This window comes from Zeugodacus cucurbitae, chromosome X (genome assembly GCF_028554725.1).
Source record: "Zeugodacus cucurbitae isolate PBARC_wt_2022May chromosome X, idZeuCucr1.2, whole genome shotgun sequence".
Lineage (NCBI taxonomy): Eukaryota > Metazoa > Arthropoda > Insecta > Diptera > Tephritidae > Zeugodacus > Zeugodacus cucurbitae.
The window spans coordinates 4412467-4418111 of NC_071672.1; the positions used below are offsets into that span (position 1 = coordinate 4412467).

Here is a 5645-nt window from a genome sequence, read left to right on the forward strand (position 1 = left end):
CTATCCGCGTCGAAAGCCAACTAACGAATGAATAGATAGGGACATCTAAAGCCAATATTAACGTGAGTACCTGCCGACGACGGCCTTACCTCACGGTGCTCAAAAGCACAGCGGATCAAATCAATGCGATGATCAGCGCCCCGAAAAATGCAATGCATTATTCAGTACCAATTGGCGTGTGGAATGGACACACTAACCACCTTGGTGAGGTTCGAGGCCTATCTAAAACCTCTGCCGTACTTTGGGTCCAGCACCCGGTTGCAATGCAACTCCACATTGAGTGACCAAAATCACTCTCCCCGCATTTGGGTATTGAACCACAACCACCACGATACTCCCCGAGGGGCTATCTTGCGATATAATTCTTATAAAATTTTAACAAGAAAGTTCCACAATTGGCTACGTAACTACTATCCGGGGAACAAGAACCGAAATTCTCTATTTACCCAGAACGAGTACATAAACCATGGTATTGCTTCCCAATCAAGCCCGACTATCTCAATCTTCAGAGCCAATCCTTATCCCGAAGTTACGGATCTAATTTGCCGACTTCCCTTACCTACATTATTCTATCGACTAGAGACTCTTCACCTTGGAGACCAGCTGCGGATATTGGTACGGCCTGTTGAGAAGTTTGCGTAACCCCACCATAAATTTTCAAGGTCCGAGAAGAAAATATCGACACAACAGTAAATGTCATGCTCTTCTAGTCCATCTACCATATCTCTCTTCGAAAGACTTCCATGGAAGTACGACTATAAAACAGAAAAGAAAACTCTTCCGATACCTCTGGACGGCTTCTTTATGGTCGTTCCTGTTGCCAGGATGAGCACAAGGCCCATTTTTAATAACAAACGGATACTCAACAGGTTACGGAATTGGAACCGTATTCCCTTTCGTTCAAAATTATTCAAGTGTTTAATTGCTATGAAGAAAACATAATAATATATTCTCAACAATTCATTAAAACTTGAAAATTTTCGGCTTTCGCCTTGAACTTAGGACCGACTAACTCGTGATCAACCACTGTTCACACGAAACCCTTCTCCACTTCAGTCCTCCAAGGTCTCATTCGATTATTTGCTACTACCACCAAGATCTGTACCAATGGCGGCTCCATGCAGGCTTACGCCAAACACTTCTAAGCACACCATTGTACCCTCCTACTCACTAAAGTTTCAAAATTTATAATCCAACCGAAATTGTATTATAAATCATGTACTTTAGCGGTAATGTATAGGTATACAACTTAAGCGCCATCCATTTTAAGGGCTAGTTGCTTCGGCAGGTGAGTTGTTACACACTCCTTAGCGGATTACGACTTCCATGTCCACCGTCCTGCTGTTTTAAGCAACCAACGCCTTTCATGGTATCTGCATGAGTTGTTAATTTGGGCACCGTAACATTACGTTTGGTTCATTCCACAGCGCCAGTTCTGCTTACCAGTAGGTTAAGGTCGTTTCGACCCTAAGGCCTCTAATCATTCGCTTTACCAGATAAGATTATTTTACATAACATTTAAATGCACCAGCTATCCTGAGGGGAAACTTCGGAGGGAACCACCTACTAGATGGTTCGATTGGTCTTTCGCCCCTATACTCAATTCTGACAATCGATTTGCACGTCAGAACTGTTTCGGTCTTCCATCACGGTTTCCCCTGACTTCAACCTGATCAAGTATAGTTCACCATCTTTCGGGTCACAGCATATATGCTCAAGGTACGCTCCAGTTAGAGGTATAAATAATAATAAATTATCATTATACATAACTATATGGAACGCCCCGGGATTGAATTAATAGTAAAATATTTCACTAAAAATTAATCCCATTATATAAAAGTTAAGTTAATTTCGCCATTAGGTTTAATATAACCCAATGACTTGCACATATGTTAGACTCCTTGGTCCGTGTTTCAAGACGGGTCCCGAAGGTATCCTGAATCTTTCGCATTGTTAATCATATAAATGCATACAATTAATATTAAAATCAATGATAATAATATTATTGTAAAATTCAAAAGAATTTAAGCATTATATATGTAAAATCTATCAACACTTTATCAAATCATCAGTATTTATTCTATGTTAATAAGCTAAAAGCAAATTAATTTGAATAAACTTAACACCAATGATCTTGTGATAAATATTTTATTATGTTAATAGATTACAATGTCCTTATATGAAAAAAATGCACACTATTAGTAATAATATTTTATGCTAGACGTTCCTCTAAATGTATATATTATTTGAAATAATATTGAAATTTTATTGTTTTTGGGAATACTAAGATTTTTATTTATTATAAAATTTCGTTCAAATATGAGGTGTTCAAGAATATATTTTCTATATTTCTTTTTATGCTATTAATATTATGGATTGAAAAATACAATCCAGTAATATACCATGTGCTTAAATTCTTTTAATTGACTAAAAGAATAAGCAACTAATTTAGCATAGTCTTACAACCCTCAACCATATGTAGTCCAAGCAGCACTTTAAAATTAATTAAAGTACATAACAGCATGGACTGCAATGTGCGTTCAAAATGTCGATGTTCATGTGTCCTGCAGTTCACACGATGACGCACAGTTAGCTGCGTTCTTCATCGACCCATGAGCCGAGTGATCCACCGCTTAGAGTGATAATTTTTTTGTTTATTTTAATTTAACGTCAAGAGTTTTTAATTTATTGAAAGAATAACATTTCGTTTTCGTATATTATATAAGTTATTTTAAAACATCTTTCAATAAATTGTAATTTTCAACCCAAACATTTACAAGTTGCGCATGTCTTAGTCTAACAAATACAGTAATTCCTTTTTTATTACATTTTATTTAATTTCTATAAATTTTTAAGGAATTACACGTTAATGAGAACAAATTAACTTATCATTTATATTATTTTTATAAATAATAAGTACAACTATATATGTTTAAAGGTTTGTTGCGTTGAAATACAATGTATGCGATATAATTTTCATTATATTTCAAGGAGTAAAAAAAAAAAGAAAAAAAGAAAAACATTCAAATAAATGAATGAAAAGAAAAAAAAGAAAATAATTTTTCTTTTTTATTATTTTTTTGTTTGTTTGTTTGTTTGTTTTTTTTATAATATTTACGGTTAGGAACACAATAATGATCCTTCCGCAGGTTCACCTACGGAAACCTTGTTACGACTTTTACTTCCTTCCGTGAAACACAAGGCGTCACAGTGATCACGTCCGGAGACCTCACTAAATAATTCAATCGGTAGTAGCGACGGGCGGTGTGTACAAAGGGCAGGGACGTAATCAATGCGAGTTAATGACTCACACTTACTGGGAATTCCAAGTTCATGTGAACAGTTTCAGTTCACAATCCCAAGCATGAAAGTGGTTCAGCGGTTTACCCGGACCTCTCGGTCTAGGAAATACACGTTGATACTTTCATTGTAGCGCGCGTGCAGCCCAGGACATCTAAGGGCATCACAGACCTGTTATTGCTCAATCTCGTTACTGCTAGACGCAATTTGTCCATTTAAGAAGCTAGTGTCCTTATAATGGGACAAACCAACAGGTACGGCTCCACTTATATAAACTAATTCAAACACTTGCACATTCAAGATGAACTCATGAATGAAGGCTATATAAGCTTCAACACCATAATCCTGAAAGCATCTATTTAATATATTTGAGTCTCGTTCGTTATTGGAATTAACCAGACAAATCACTCCACGAACTAAGAACGGCCATGCACCACCACCCATAGATTCGAGAAAGAGCTATCAATCTGTCTTACACGCTTATGTTCGGACCTGGTAAGTTTTCCCGTGTTGAGTCAAATTAAGCCGCAGGCTCCACTCCTGGTGGTGCCCTTCCGTCAATTCCTTTAAGTTTCAGCTTTGCAACCATACTTCCCCCGGAGCCCAAAAGCTTTGGTTTCCCGGGAAGCGACTGAGAGAGCCATAGTAGTAGCTACACCCAATTGCTAGCTGGCATCGTTTATGGTTAGAACTAGGGCGGTATCTGATCGCCTTCGAACCTCTAACTTTCGTTCTTGATTAATGAAAACATCTTTGGCAAATGCTTTCGCTTAAGTTAGTCTTACGACGGTCCAAGAATTTCACCTCTCGCGTCGTAATACTAATGCCCCCAAACTGCTTCTATTAATCATTACCTCTTGATCTAAAAACCAATGAAAGTAGAACAGAGGTCTTATTTCATTATTCCATGTACACAATATTCAGGCATTTAGAGCCTGCTTTAAGCACTCTAATTTGTTCAAAGTAATTGTACCGGCCCACAACAACACTCGATGAAGAGCACTGAAGCAGGTTTAAATAGGAGGAATATATAAAAAATACATTGTATTAATTACATATAAGAACTCCACCGGTAATACGCTTGCATACATAAGGTAATGTACATACCACAATTATAGCTGTACTACCCGTATGAAGCACAAATTCAACTACGAACGTTTTAACCGCAACTACTTTAATATACGCTATTGGAGCTGGAATTACCGCGGCTGCTGGCACCAGACTTGCCCTCCAATAGGTCCTTATTAAAGGATTTAAAGTGTATTCATTCCAATTACAGGGCCTCGGATCTGAGTCCTGTATTGTTATTTTTCGTCACTACCTCCCCGAACTGGGAGTGGGTAATTTACGCGCCTGCTGCCTTCCTTAGATGTGGTAGCCGTTTCTCAGGCTCCCTCTCCGGAATCGAACCCTGATTCCCCGTTACCCGTTGCAACCATGGTAGTCCTAGATACTACCATCAAAAGTTGATAGGGCAGACATTTGAAAGATCTCTCGTCGGTACGAGACCATACGATCTGCAAGTTATCTAGAGTTCAACCAATATAACGATCTTACGATCGCTTGGTTTTAGCCTAATAAAAGCACACGTTCCAAAAGGTCCGTGTTTATTTTGCATGTATTAGCTCTCGAATTACCACAGTTATCCAAGTAACTGTTAACGATCTATGGAACCATAACTGATATAATGAGCCTTTTGCGGTTTCACTTTTAATTTGTTTGTACTTAGACATGCATGGCTTAATCTTTGAGACAAGCATATAACTACTGGCAGGATCAACCAGAATAATATTTTTTATTCATTTATATAATATTTTTTATACTATATAAATTTTTATAATGATATTTTCAATATTTGAAAATTAAGTACACGACATATACAAAATGCAAAGAAGAACGAAATCTTCTTCTTAACTGGCGTAGAAACCGCTTACGCGGTTATAGCCGAGTCCACAACAGTGCGCCACGCATCTCTCCTTTTGGCGGTTTGGCGCCAATTGGTAATACCAAGTGAAGACAGGTCCTTCTCCACCTTGTCCTTCCACCGGAGTGGAGGTCTCCCTCTTCCTCGGCTTCCACCAGCGGGTACTGCATCGAAAACTTTCAGAGCTGGGGCACTTTCATCCATTCGAACAACATGACCCAGCCAGCGTAGCCGCTGTCTTTTTATTCGCTGGACTATGTCTATGTCGTCGAACAACACATACAGCTCATCATTCCATCTTCTGCGGTATTCGCCGTTGCCAATGTTTAAGGGACCGTATATCTTCCGCAAAACCTTTCTCTCGAAAACTCCTAGTGCCGTCTCATCGGATGTTGACACCGTCCACGCTTCTGCACCATAA

The 5645-nt window shown here is 38.4% G+C and overlaps 2 non-coding genes across 2 annotated transcripts; both read right to left on the reverse strand.

Moving 5' to 3' along the window:
• Window positions 1–2462: 2462 nt before the first annotated feature.
• Window positions 2463–2641, reverse strand: LOC128923168 (5.8S ribosomal RNA). Its single transcript, XR_008472203.1, has one exon. It is a non-coding gene; the product is annotated as a 5.8S ribosomal RNA (ribosomal RNA).
• Window positions 2642–3132: 491 nt separating this feature from the next.
• On the reverse strand, window positions 3133–5087 carry LOC128923332 (small subunit ribosomal RNA). The gene has a single exon (XR_008472299.1). It is a non-coding gene; the product is annotated as a small subunit ribosomal RNA (ribosomal RNA).
• Window positions 5088–5645: the final 558 nt, after the last annotated feature.